Below are 14,468 nucleotides of genomic sequence, written 5' to 3'. Positions count from 1 at the left end.
GGGTTTTTGTGAAGACAAATGAGATAATATTTGTGAAAGTAGCATGAGTTCTTTTCAAGGCTGGAATGTTAAGTGTGGCAACGATATGTCCTACATTCCTTAGAACAGATGAGTTTTTATCTGACGAACTTGCACTTCATAATATTTAAGCTTTTGAATGTGAAATACATTCACGTGGCTGAAGAATTCAAAAGTACAAAAAGCTACACATTGGAAAGTCTGTCTTCCGCCCTGATTCCCCATCTTTCCAGTTCCTGACTCCTCTATCCATGCCCCCAGGTAACCACTTGAATTAATTTCTTGGTTATTATTCTATAATTTTTAACTACTTATGCATGTAAAAATAAGAATGTTTCCCCATTGTGTCGCCTCTCATACTGTCCTTCACTTCTTTCCATTCACATTGTATCTTCAAGCTATTTCCATCTAAGAACATAGAGTGCTTCCCAATGATTACTTTTGACTTCTTCTATCAAATTTACTTATTTATTTTTTAAAAATAGTTTTATATTTTATTATTATTTTAAAAGATTTTATTTGTTTATTTGTCAGAGAGAGAGAGAGCACAAGCAAGGGGAACAGCAGGCAGAGGGAGAAGAAAGCTCCCTGCTCAGGAGCTCGACTCAGTGCTCGATCCCAGGACTCTGGAATCATGACCTGAGCCAAAGGTAGACACTTAACTGACTGAGCCACCCAGGTGTCCCTCTATCACAGGAATGTAAAACTTCATGTATATATTAAAAAAATTTTTTTTAAGATTTTATTTATTTATTTTATATTGGGGGGATGAGGGGCAGAGAGAGAGAGAGAAGCTCAAGTGGACTCCACACTAAGCAGGGAGCCAGACTCGGGGCTGGATCTCCTGACTCTGAGATTATGACCTGAGCTAAAACCAAGAGTTGGATGCTTAACCAACTGACCCAACCAGGTGCCCCAAAATTTAGTATATAGAAAATTTAATATCTCATATAACCTCCACGCAGCTTCAGCAATTGATTATTTGCCGATTTTTAAGTCTATTCTTCTACTTTAAAATGTTTGTTTTTGGATTTTAAGGCAAATCCCTTACAGCAGGTCCTATTTCCATTTTTGTTTTTCTTTGTTATTTTTAATGGATACACAGATACTCTGATATAACGATATGTACCATAGTGTATTTTAGCAGCCCTCCATTGACGGATATTGAAGTTGTTTCCATAGTACAATTCTTTTTAATAAAAGGGAATTGCTATATATGTAGGGATACAGACACATCCAAATATATGTGGTATAATTTTTTTTACTGCTTAAAATTTTCATATAAACAAATTCACTAATCAGGAAAAGGAATCCTTGATCACTCAGTTTGGAGTTCACAGAATACAATCACTGAAGGACCCGAGCAGCAGCCGTGGGGGCTCCGATCTGGGAAGCCAGGAGCAGCCTTCTTCCTGTTGCTTCTCTCAAAATGCTGTAAGAGCTTTGGTTTTAAGTACCTGCCTGTATAAATACTCTCCTCACATTATCATGATTAAGAAAGCTATGAATTTTCTTTTTTTTTTTTTAAAGATTTTTTATTTATTTATTTGACAGAGATAGAGACAGCCAGCGAGAGAGGGAACACAAGCAGGGGGAGTGGGAGAGGAAGAAGCAGGCTCCCAGCGGAGGAGCCCGATGTGGGTGATCCCCACGCCCTGAGCCGAAGGCAGACGCTTAAGGACTGCGCTACCCAGGCACCCCAAGCTATGAATTTTCTGAATCCCATCTTCTCTTTTTTCTTTGCAAGGCCTTTCTCAACTTACCCAGATTTGGTCCAGAGTTTCTCAATCTCAGCACCATTGACCTATTGGGCTGGGTAACTGTTTTGCTTTGAGGGGCTGTCCTGTGCATTGCAGGATGCTTAGCAGCATTGCTGGCCCCTGTCTATTAGATGCCAATAGCACTCTGCTCCCCCACTTCCATTCTGACAATCAAAAATGTCCCCAGACAATTGCCAAATGTCCCCTGGGGAGCAAACTCCCCACCTGGACAACTATTGCATTGGACTTAGGGCAAAAGAAGGAAAAATGGCCAAGAAGACCAGTAGCAGACATAGAAACACCTCATGTTCTACTAGCTTATATCTAAAGAAGAAGAGCGATTGCACCGAATTATGATTTGGTTTCATTTTCTATTCCAGAGCCAATTGCTTATCTGTTTATATAACCAAGAAGTTCTAACTTACTAGTTTAAACAAGGTTTGGGAATAGAAGTAGAAGCAGAAGGCTAAGGAATGAATTTATTAATCCCTCTTTCCAGACTGTGACCTTGATTGATAATATTTCTCAGCAGTGACATATCTCAAGTACTGTTTATCTTTTTACCTCTGATAAGTCATATTTTGTGCACTTATTTTGTGATTCAATGCCTTGTTTTCCATTAAATGTCTCATAGTTAACTCGATGAAGTTGAAACATTGTTTTTATATGTGACATGTATTTGTATCCAAGTCTTGATTAATTTCTGCATCAAAAGCTCTGTTTCAATCTCAGGTCTCTGTGGCGCTCACAATGTGTATCCAATTTTAGACTTGGCCACAGACTTCATGTGAGAAAGTAGAAGAGGAGTATGAAGGAATCTCCTTCATTCTCCTTTTTGAGAAACAACTTGTCTTCTTTAAAGAGGGAAGAATGGAACTGAATTTTCCCAGCCTAGAATGTAAACGTGCAGTCAGATGCCTAGAAATCCTGCCTAGCTCTGAAGAACCAGTTCCCTTGCCTACTCTTCTGTAAGGTTCTTGCACCTGCTAAGCAAAACGGCCTGTCTTCATCTTCTCTGCTCTGACAGTGTTTTAAAACTGCCTGAGATCATGGCAAAGTGGGGACATATGTCCCCCTTTAACCTGGACCCTCCATTTGGCTGTGAGCACCTGAAGAGCATGAACTCATTTGTCCCCATAATCGGGACGCGAGGGTGGTTCAGTTGGTTAAGTGGCTGCCTTTGGCTCAGGTCATGTTCCTGGAGTCCCAGGATCCAGTCCTGCATCAGGCTCCCTGCTCAGCAGGCAGTCTGCTTCTCCCTCTGATGCTCCCCTCTCATGCTCTCTCTCTTTCTCTCTCTGTCATTCTCTCCAAAAAACAAAACAAACAAACAAACAAAAAAAACAAAAAAAACCCCCTCAGTATCCATTATCTTATTTGGCACATACTAGTTTCCAAATAAATTTCAGTTAGTTTGAATTGGTTAAATAATTGGACCCTTTCTTCTCAAAAGTTCTGACTGCTTGGTTACTCCTTTTGGAGTTTATGCCTTTGAAATATTTCCTCCATGACCCGAGATTAGCATTGCTGTGTTGCATTCAGTGAGAGATGACTGTCATCGTCACCATCATCCTCACCCTCAACGTCATCATCATCATCATCATCATAAATACCTCTTAGGGGCGCCTGGGTGGCTCAGTCAGTTAAGTGTCTACCTTCTGCTCAGGTCATGACCTTGGGGTCCTGGGATTGAGCCCCGTGTCAGGCTCCCTGTCCAGTGGGGAGCCTGCTTCTCCCTCTCCCTCCGCTGCTCCCCCTGTTTATGTTCTGTCTTGTGCCTTCTCTCTCTGTGTCAAATAAATAAATAATCTTAAAAAATTATAAAATAAATCAAATAAATGCTTCTTACATGCTGGACATCTTACACATAATCTCATCTGAAATTTTACAATTGCATTGCAAAGTAGGCATTCTTATACCCCTTTTCCGGTGAATTAGAAAGCTAAAGCTCAGAGAGGTTGATCACCCAAGATCACCCAACTCATAAGTGGGTAAGCTAGAATACAAATTCGGATCTTTGCTAACCACCTGCTCATTCTGCTGTGTCCTTTCACTATGGTATAGAAGAGAGCGTCTGGCAAAGCTCCAATCTGGAGTAAAAGCTTTGGTCGAAGACATTCCTATTTTCCTTCCTTACAGGACGTTCAGAACCTTGGTGGTCTCTCGGATTTCTCCTCCACGGTAGTGTCCTCTCTCTGTTAGAGTTGGAAAGACATCACCTGCTCAGAGGCTTCGTTAATCTTCAGTAATGCGAGGATCCGCAGGAAGGGTCATCTGGGGTACTGAGAACCGTCTGGTATGCTGATCTCATTTCCTCCTGTCCCGTAGGTCATAGCCCCAGCATTGTGCAAGAAGTATGAGCAGTGTGGAAGGGAACATCTGAGGCAAAGCCAGCAAGAGAAGTTGGGGTGGGGCAGACCCTGAGAACATCAAAGCCCTATTGAGGCCTTTCTATGCCCACTGCTCTGTGACCTCTTGAGCAATTCTTTTTTTTTTTTTTTCTTTACGTTTCGTTTTCCCACTCCTTTGCTCCTTTGGATAGGAAGACTATGTCACTTACTGTCCAAACAAAGATGACTTTGAAAAAGGAGCACTGTTAATAATACACATGGATATCAGAACTCTCCTGGGGACACCAGGTGCACAGTCTCCCTATCTGGAAGTCCTATTGCCATGACATTTCAGAAGTCTGGAGGTGAGTGTCCCTGTCACTTTTTTTTTTTTTTTTTTAGCTCAAGGCTCTCATGGTGACCAGGCCCTGTGCAGGTCGAGTTCCTGAGCTCCTCCAAGCCTCAAGCCTCTTCATCAGGCTCCCAGTGGAGCAGGGAGCCCGATGCGGGTCTTGATCCCAGGACCCTGGGATCACGCCTTGAGCTGAAGGCAGCCGCTTAATGACTGAGCCACCCAGGCGCCCCTGTCACCTTTAAACACAGTGAATGCATCTATCCAGGCTGGCTGAAAAACCCAGAAGGCAGTCAAAATTGATGGGGCCTTTTCCGAGTTGCATGACCTTGCATAAGTCACTCCACCACACTGCTCAGTGTCCTCATGAATATAATGGGCACGATGGTATTCATCTTAAAGGGCTTACACGGAATAAATAAGATGTCATATGTACTATGTCTGGTGCCCAGTAATGTCTTTCTCAGCAGGGTTGGGGCCCCGGTGGCGTGGGGACAGGGGACCACTGAACATTTGATCCAAGTTCAAGGGGAACTTTGGAAAACTTGAGAGATGATCTGAATTTCAGGTTCCTGTACTTTGAGGGTTCTTGGCTTACTCTTAGCTGATGGAAGTGGAGCCCACTCATTTTTACTGGTTAAGAACGATGCATCCACTAACTGGGAATGAGGAAGGAACAAAAGAGAAGAAAGGGCTTCCAGAGCTGCTCCTGCTGCCCCGGAGACAAGGCGGGGAAGGCTCAGGGGAGGCACAGACGGAATCCCACCCATCGACAACGTGGAGAGGGTCTGGAAACTAATCTTGCCTGCTATATTGGCAGTTTCCATCAGAATAAAAAAAGAATTGAAGGAAAGGGTTGAGATCCTAAGCGTGGAGCTGGAGAAGGCCTCCGTTTTGACCTTTTACCTGTTTTCTTGGGCCTGGCAGTAGACTTGCAATCTCCTGATTGGGCAATGATCCTTCGGGCATCCAAGCTCAGGGAGCATTTTCCAAGACTAATTAGAGTTTCAGAGAGACTGTCTGAGGCAGGGCTTCCCTGTTAAAATGGCCTCCACCTTAGGCTTTCTTGTTCTTAGGGAAGGAGGGGGGGGCAGGAACCCCACTTGCCTGAGACCTCCTAGGTTTGCTTAGAAAGTAAGACCGTGGGCCTGATGGCTTGCATGGGTCGGTCGGTCCTGACCTCGTTAGTTATGCTGGAACAGCTAGAAGATGGGCCACGTGACGCCTGTTCACGGAGACTAAGCGGAGAACACCAAGTAAATAACAGTCAGGAATTCCATGGAAAGGGGTAAGGACATCAGTGACTTGGGTTACTGTCTTTCAGAACAGCCCGGCACGCAGCTGGGCCCGGGCTGGCGCCCAGGGGCAGGCAGATTGTCACGCATTCTCCTCTTCTTTCCTACTTTTGAGCCCCTCTGCAAAGGGCTGGTGTCGTCTCTCTTTTTCTGCCCTCCAGGCTTCTCTGCTCTTCCAGTGGGGTGAGGAGCAGATGTGCTGAAAGGCTGGAAAGCACATGGCTGGGGTGCTATTTCTGGCTTGGGCTGAACTCAGAAGTCCTAGAAAGAATGTTTCTGACACCGCTCGCCTTCTGATAATCCATGAGGCTCAAGGACAAACTCTGCCTGGCTGTGCTCGGTGCTCATTCAGACAATCGGCTTGCAGACCGTGGTGTCCAGAGGGAGCAGGGCAGGAGGGTGATGGAGGTGGTGACTCGGCCCTGTGTGGCTCCCCAGAGACTGGCTCAGAGCAAGCCGCACCCCTGGCTGCTTCCTGTATTTATTCACCCGTGCATTTATTACGCAGCTACATCGGCTGCTAGGGGTTGTTCTGGGCACTCGATATACATAAAAGCACAAAACGGACTTGACATTCCTGCTTTCATGGATTTTATATTCCAGCAAAGGGAAGATAGGTAATACATAGTAACATAATAAATTAGCGAAATGTTTAATGTTAGAAGAGGTGAAATACTCTGGAAAGAAGAAAGAGCGGAGCAGAGGAAAGGGGATGGGGGTGCCCATGAGGAGTTTGCACTATTAGGGCAGTCAGACTAGATGTCATGGAGAAAGAGATTTCAAAGACTTGAAGGAAGTGGTTAAGTTAGTTCCTGTCTGAGGGAAGAGTGATCGAGGTAGAGGAAACTGCTAGAGCAAAGGCAGACGATGGGAAGATGCGTGGCATGTTCAAGGAACAGCAAGGATGCCTGTGGAGCTAGAGCGGGCAGTGCAGACAGGAGAAGAGCACAAGAAAGGGTCTGCGAAGTGAGTACGGAAGAGGCCTTGATCCTACACGGCCTCATAAGCCATCGTAAAGACTTTGGCTTTTACTTTGAGTGAAATGGGAAGTCATTTCTGGACTTTTTGAAAAAAATATTTTATTTATTTATTTGAGAGAGAGAAGAAGAGAATGCATGTGAATGGAGGGAGGGGCTTTGGGGTGGAGGAGAGGGAACGAATACCAAGCAGACTCCACGATGAGTGAGGAGCCCTGCTTGGGGCTCCATCTCACAACCCATGAGTTCATGACCTGAGCCAAAATGAAAAGTCTGATGCTTAGCAAATTAAGCCACCCAGGCGCCCCATTTCTGGACTTTTGAGAAGTGACGTGACCTGAACAGGTTTCAGAAGGAGCACTCTGGAAAGATGGCAGCTGCAGTGCCAGCATAGTATTTGGGCATTTCTGAATCCCCACATCACAACTGACAGAGAAACTGGAATGAAAACTAAAAACCCTTGGACAATATTTCTCTCAAAATTAGGTGACAAGGTATCCTCACAAACCCCAAAATAGAAGTGGACAGAAACCAGTCACCCAAAGCCACAAGACCTGCATGGTATCGGCATCTCTGCAGAGCAAAGGGACGGGACTCGAGGACAGGAGAGCCACAAAATAGTCAATAGTCATTCACTGGAAGGTGCTGGAGGCCAGCCTGAGAAGAGCGTTCCACTGGTGGAGGAATGTAGGGCCCTGAAGCACACCAGCCCCGTGAGCTTTTGAAACAGCCGACTCCAGTCTCCCTTCCTCAGCACGGTCCTACTTGAGGGGAACCTGCTGGGGGTGGGTTCAAAATAGAATTCAAAATAGAACAAAAGAAGACGAAAGAGATGTGGGAGGACGAGCTCCAAGGCAAAGCGGTGGAGGAGACCAGAACCAGGAGATCTGAGAGAGCAAGCTGCCACAGTTCCTTTTGTTTCATTTAGTTCGTTTTCCAGTACTACGTGGAAACAGTGGAGGAAACTCTGTGAAAGGAGAGAAGTTACCTCACATCAAGGCTCCTTCTAGCAGTCCCAGAAAATTTAGTCCACGTAACAGTGAGCAACAAAAAGTGTCAAATGTAGGGGCGCCTGGGTGGCACAGCGGTTAAGCGTCTGCCTTCGGCTCAGGGCGTGATCCCGGCGTTATGGGATCGAGCCCCACATCAGGCTCCTCCGCTATGAGCCTGCTTCTTCCTCTCCCACTCCCCCTGGTTGTGTTCCCTCTCTCGCTGGCTGTCTCTATCTCTGTCAAATAAATAAATAAAATCTTAAAAAAAAAAAGTGTCAAATGTAAATCCACTTAAAATCATGGATGAAATCATGCCAAAAATGTATGCTGCAAAATAAAGCATCAAAAATAGAATATGTTTTCTCAAAATGAAATAAAACACTAAGAAGATGTCTTATATCAGAATTAGATACGTTCAGAAATGAGGTGACAAAACTCAAGGAAATAAAAGGAAAAACAAAGTATTATCAAATTAGAAGGACCACAGAAACAAAAGAACATACAAAATAATACCTTAACAGAAATAGAAAGTAAAAAGACCTTTTTCTTTTTTTTTTCATTTCATTTTATTTATTTATTTTACCATGATAAGTGCACTCTTTACTCCCCATCCCCTATTTCATCCCCTCCCACCTCCCCCTTGGTAACCACCAGTTTGTTCTCTGTAGTTAAGAGTCAGCTTCTTGGTTTGTCTCTCTCCTTTTTCTTTCCTTTGCTCATTTGTTTTGTTTCTTAAATTTCACATATGAATGAAATCATATAGTATTTTTCTTTCTCTGACTGACTTATTTCACTTAGCATTATACTCTCTAGCTCCATCCATGGTGTTGCAAAAGGCAAGATTCCATTCTTTTTTATGGCTGAATAATATTCCATTATATATTATATTATATTGTATCTTCTTTCTCCAGTCTTCTGTCAATGGACACTTGGGTTGCTTCCATAGTTTAGCTATTGTAAATAATGCTGCTATAAACATAGGGGGGCATGCATCCCTTTGCATTAGTGTTTTTGTATTTTTTGGATAAATACCCAGTAGTGCAACTCCTGGATCATAGGGTAGTTGTGTAACATTTTGAGGAAACTCTGTACTGTTTTCCACAGTGGCTGCACTAGTTTGCATTCCCATCAACAGTACAAGGGTTCCCCTTTCTCTACATCCTCACCTCCCCTGTTGTTTCTTGTGTTTTTGATTTTCGCCATTCTGAAAAAAGGTACAACATCTTAAACATTAAAAAGAAATGAAGAAGGGGCGCCTGGGTGGCACAGCGGTTAAGCATCCGCCTTCGGCTCAGGGCGTGATCCCGGCGTTACGGGACCGAGCCCCACATCAGGCTCCTCCGCTGTGAGCCTGCTTCTTCCTCTCCCACTCCCCCTGCTTGTGTTCCCTCTCTCACTGGCTCTCTCTATCTCCGTCGAATAAATAAATTTAAAAAAAATCTAAAAAAAAAAAAAAAAAGAAAAAGAAATGAAGATAAGGATCTGAGAACACATGACAAGTATTTCAGATTGGCAAAAAGATCCAACCAAAAAATAATGAGATTTCCGAAGAAGAAAACCAAAACAAGGAAACAGAATGAAACTCAATATCATGACTTTAGAAAACCTGCCCAAATTGTAAAAAAGAAAGAAAAATATTTGAAACAACATATTGAAAGAGCATATAATGTGTGGGAAAATAAACACAAGCTAGTAAATCTTTAGGTTTAAAAAAATGAAAAATGTTTTGGGTACGTCTGTAAAAAGAACATGTTACTTATAAGGGAAAGGAAAGTAGTTTATCATCAGATTTTTGATGGCATTGATTTATGCCAGAAGCAAGTGGAATGCCATGCTTAAGGTACTCAAGGAAAGAAAATGTGAACTAAAGATTGTAAGTCCAGCAAAACTTACCTTAAAGTAGAAGGGACCCTGACAAATGTATCAACATTGCAGGACTCAAGGAATATTGTTCCCATGAGTCCTTCTCAAGGAATTTTCTGAAAAATGTGCTTCAGACAACAAAGTGACTTGAGAATAATCAGCATAAGAAGTGTTATTGAGTATTAAATATACAGTTACCTATAGAATTAGGTTAAATGAGAGTTAAAAGGCATAGGGCATGGTGTATGTAACAGCTATATGTTCTAACAATGTAAATTTAGTATAACATTGAAAAAGTAAGAGAATAGGAATAACAGGAGCAATAGCTTTAAAACTGTTTCAGTAATCAGAATTGGTGGTGGTAGTATTGGTATTCTGAGACTGTTGTATTTATAACATAGGATAAAGCAAGTAAATTTTTGTAGGCTGTTCTGTTTTCCCTAGGTCCTTGAGAAATAGGACTCTCAGAATTTGAATTGGAAATATCATTATGCGTTCATGAGAATTTTACCTTCATTTATCTTCAAATGTTTTTCAATCTTCAAATATGTTTATTTCCTCCTCCCCCACCCCACCCCCAAGTTTTGTCTACTTAAATGTTCAAGAAACACTCCAGATCTGGGCCACAAAATGGTCAAGATGAGCCCAGAACATTTTTTCATACCAGAGAGTGAAAACGTTATCAAAGGCTGTGTTTTAGCTTCCTAGGGTCGCCATAACAAAGCACGAGAAACTGGAATGCTTAAAACAACAGAGATTTATTCTCTCACAGTTCTGGAGTCTAGAAATTTGAAATCAAGGTGTCAGCAAGACTGGTTCTTTAGGGAAGCTCTGTGGGAGAACCTGTTCCATGCCTTTCTTCTACTTTCTGGTCAATGCTGGCAATTCTTGGCTGGTAGATGCATTACTCCCGTCTCTGCCTCTATTACATGACATATTTCCTGTGTGTCTGTGTGTCCAAATGTCCCTCTTCTTATAAGGGCACCAGTCCTATTGAGTTGAGGGCCTACCTTAATCCAACATGACCTCATCTTAATTTGATTACATCTACAAAGACCCTGTTTCCAAATAAGGTCACATTCATAGGTTTTGGGTGGGCACAGATTTTGAGAGGACACTATTCAACCCACCACAGACTATTAGGATCATGTCAAAATAAGTCAGAATGAAGAAGCTTTCATTGGCCAAAATTTGGATGAAATAAAGCATTTTTTCCCCAGAGGAGCCTCTTCAACTTGGATAATTATTGGCAGATAAATAAATGGGAAAAAAAGGTCACAAATCTAAGATGAAAACCAGAGGGTCATGAACATCTTTTCATTTCAGTGACCTGGGTTGGAATTTCTGATAAATACAAGCTTTTTTGAGCTTCAGTAAGGATAAGAAATATGAAGAATTGAAACTCATCATATCTGTTTAAATCTATGAATTCGAAATTATACACACACACGATATAGAAATTGGACAGTTTTTGAGAATGACAGGAAATCAATCCATTATCTTGAAAACCAAGGAAATAAATGGGAAGAACCAAGCACATATCCTGTCTTTCCTATGTAAACTGTAATACTAATGGAAGGAAACATCTCTTCATACAATTATTCTGACTAATAAATGGAAACAAAATCATGTAATTAGGATATGCCCATTTTGCAAACCCTAAGGAATTAATGGGTCTAGGTAATAAGCGTCATTAGCTGCTAACATCAAAAGAGTGAAAGCTAAAAAATGAAGTTTATTAAAAACAATAAAACAAACAAACAAAAAAAAATGAAGGCCAGACTTTCTGTGTTTCCTATTGAAAGAATATACCACAGCTTGCCAAAGCAATCAGACCAGAGTCTGATCTGACTCTGGATCCAGCTTTCTTTCTTTTTTTTTAAACAGTTTAGGATTTTTTTGTTTTGTTTTGTTTTGTTTTTAGATTTTATTTACTTACTTGTCAGAGAGGAAGAGAGAGAGAGCACAAGCAGGGGGAGCAGCAGGCAGAGGGAGATGCAGGCTCCGTGCTGAGGAAGGAACCTAATGCGGGACTGGATCCCAGGATCCTGGGATCATGACCTGAGCTGAAGGCAGACGCTTAACCCACTGAGCCACCCAGGTGCCCAGGATCCAGCTTTCAACGTGCAGGACATCAAGAGGACAGAGGGACATGTTGAAATGTATCATGGTGTTCAATCTGTAAAAACATGCCCTGGGGGAGAGTATGCAGGTCACATGGCCCAGGTTCTTCAACAGGAAGAAAAGAAGGAAAAGAAAGTGATGGAGGGGATCCTGTAGATTAAAAGAGACTCAGGGGCTCCTGGGTGGCACAGCGGTTGGGCGTCTGCCTTCGGCTCAGGGCGTGATCCCAGTGTTGTGGGATCGAGCCCCGCATCAGGCTCCTCTGCTATGAGCCTGCTTCTTCCTCTCCCACTCCCCCTGCTTGTGTTCCCTCTCTCGCTGGCTGTCTCTATCTCTGTCAAATAAATAAATAAAATCTTAAAAAAAAAAAAAAAAAAAGAGACTCAGAAGACATATCAGGTTTTAAAGAGTAGGCGAGTCTGAGCGGTGGTACGTGGTTATGCCCACGTGGATGATAAAACCATGAAGAAGCACAAGCAATCGAGGGTAAAAGTCAGGATAATGCTTGGTGTTGGGGGCACAGAAGGACTGTGTGATTGGGATGGGGCACATGGAGGGGGGCCTAGGGTGGCCCGTCACTTTCTTGATCGGGGTGGTTGCTACCAGGGTGTTTCCCTCATACGAATTCATTAAACTAGACATTGGTTTGTAGCTTTTTGTGTCTATGTGGGTTTTTTTTCACATTAAAATGGTAAAAAAAAAACAAACAAAAAAGGTGGGACCACTCTGGTGATAGTGTTAAGAATAAATTATAGGGTTACAAGGGTAGGGGCAGGGAGACCAAGAAGAGGCTCTTACTATTACTTGGATAAGAGAGAAGATGCTAGGTCATACTAAAGGAAGTGGTACCAAGTGGTCAGATTCTGGATGTATTTTGAGGATAAGCCAAGAGGATTTCCTGATGGTTTGGATATGTGTGATCTGAGAGAAAGGGGTAGAGTCAAGGGGGATTCTGGGGATTCTGGGGCCTGAACAACTAGAAGGATGACGTTGCTGTTAGTTGAAACAGCAATCACCATGCAGGTTAGAGGTGTTTCTTGTGTTCGGGGAAGTAGGCAAGAGTTCAACTTTAACCTGCTGAACCTGAGACACCTTTGGGAGGTGCAAGTGCTGAGTGAGGAGTCCCGGAAAACTTCTTCTTTCTTCTTTCTTCTTTCTTCTTTCTTCTTTCTTCTTTCTTCTTTCTTCTTTCTTCTTTCTTCTTTCTTCTTCTTCTTCTTCTTCTTCTTCTTCTTCTTCTTCTTCTTCTTCTTCTTCTTCTTCCTCTTCCTCTTCCTCCTCCTCTTCTTCTTCTTCTTCTTCTTCTTCTTCTTCTTCTTCTTCCTCTTCAGAATTCAGGAGTCTGACAGTCCCTCCTGACTGAGGTTCTATCTTCAGGAGCCCCTTGCGCAGAGAGAGTACTCGAGTGCATATACAAGGCAGACGGTCAGATGACCCTTAATCTCCTTCTTTCTAGCTTGTGCCATCCTTAGCAAACTCAATGGCTCTGCTACTCCGTCAGTTTCTTCATTGTAATGATAGTGGTGCCTCCCTCACAAGGTTGGGGTGCTGTGACTCTGAAACGAGGAAAAGTGGACCAGCTGCTTAGCAGAGCTCTTAGAGAGCAAAGTGCTCAGTAATTGTTGGGTATGATGATGTAATGGTGATGTTCTCACCTCACAGCCTGTTTCCTCAGGCATCCAGTGAACTTTGCTCAATGTCCCCACGCCAATCATCCCTTCTGGAGAGCTGTTTCACAGCCCAGTTTGTTCCCAGTTTTCTAACTATTCGGTGCTCCATTTTCTTTCTTTTCTTTTCTTTTCTTTTCTTTTCTTTTCTTTTCTTTTCTTTTCTTTTCTTTTCTTTTCTTTCTTTCTTTCTTTCTTTCTTTCTTTCTTTCTTTCTTTCTCTTTCTTTCTTTCTCTTTCTCTCTTTCTATTTCTTTCTTAGATTTTATTTATTTATTTGAGAGAAAGAGACAGAGAGAAAGTGAGCTCTTGCCGGGGGTGGGGGGCGTCGGGGGCGGGCAGCAGAGGGAGAGGGACAAGCAGACTCCATGCTGAGCATAGAGCCTGACTTGGGGCTCCATCTCAGGACCCTGAGCTGAAATCAAGAGTCGGACGCTTAATTGACTGAGTCCCCCAGGCGCCCCTGTGCTCCATTTTCTTAAGCCTTTGTTCCTTGCTAATTGATCTGATAGATAAAATTTGAATCCATTAATGTTGGTATTTAAGGAGCTGTTTAGACACGATCAACTCATTTCCACAAACGGTTTTGAAGCCCTGACATTAAAGGAGGAAGTCCTGAAGGAAACATGTGGCACTTAGGGGAAGCAGTGAGACCACACGGTCAATATAGGAAGCCCTGTATTCTCCGCCAAATGAAAGGCCTCTCTTGAGTCTTGCCCTAAGAATAAGCTCATGATGAATGCCCTGCAGGCAGCAAAAGTATTTGCTCTGATTGGACCCTTACCCAGACCTCTCTCCCTTGCTCTCAGCCTTAGTAGATTGAGCTTGCTTATTTTCTTGTTGAGCAAGGAGAAGGTAGCACAGAGTGATGGGGAAGGGGCGCTGAGTCCAACTTCTGCAGGATTTTGCAGAATAAAGGTGCAGAGTCTTATGCTCTGGGATCTGGAGGACCTGGTCACTGTCTCTCAGGGCTGGTCCAGGCTCGGGGTTCACAGTCATGCGTGTGTGAGGAGAATTCACTGCCTCTGTAATCTCTGCATCACCCCATAGAGAAAGGCAGCAGAAGCATCTGGTGATGGAAACATTGCCT

Source organism: Ursus americanus, chromosome 2 (genome assembly GCF_024610735.1).
Source record: "Ursus americanus isolate L20-20 chromosome 2, mUrsAme1.1.p, whole genome shotgun sequence".
Lineage (NCBI taxonomy): Eukaryota > Metazoa > Chordata > Mammalia > Carnivora > Ursidae > Ursus > Ursus americanus.
This window is presented reverse-complemented; position numbering follows the sequence as displayed.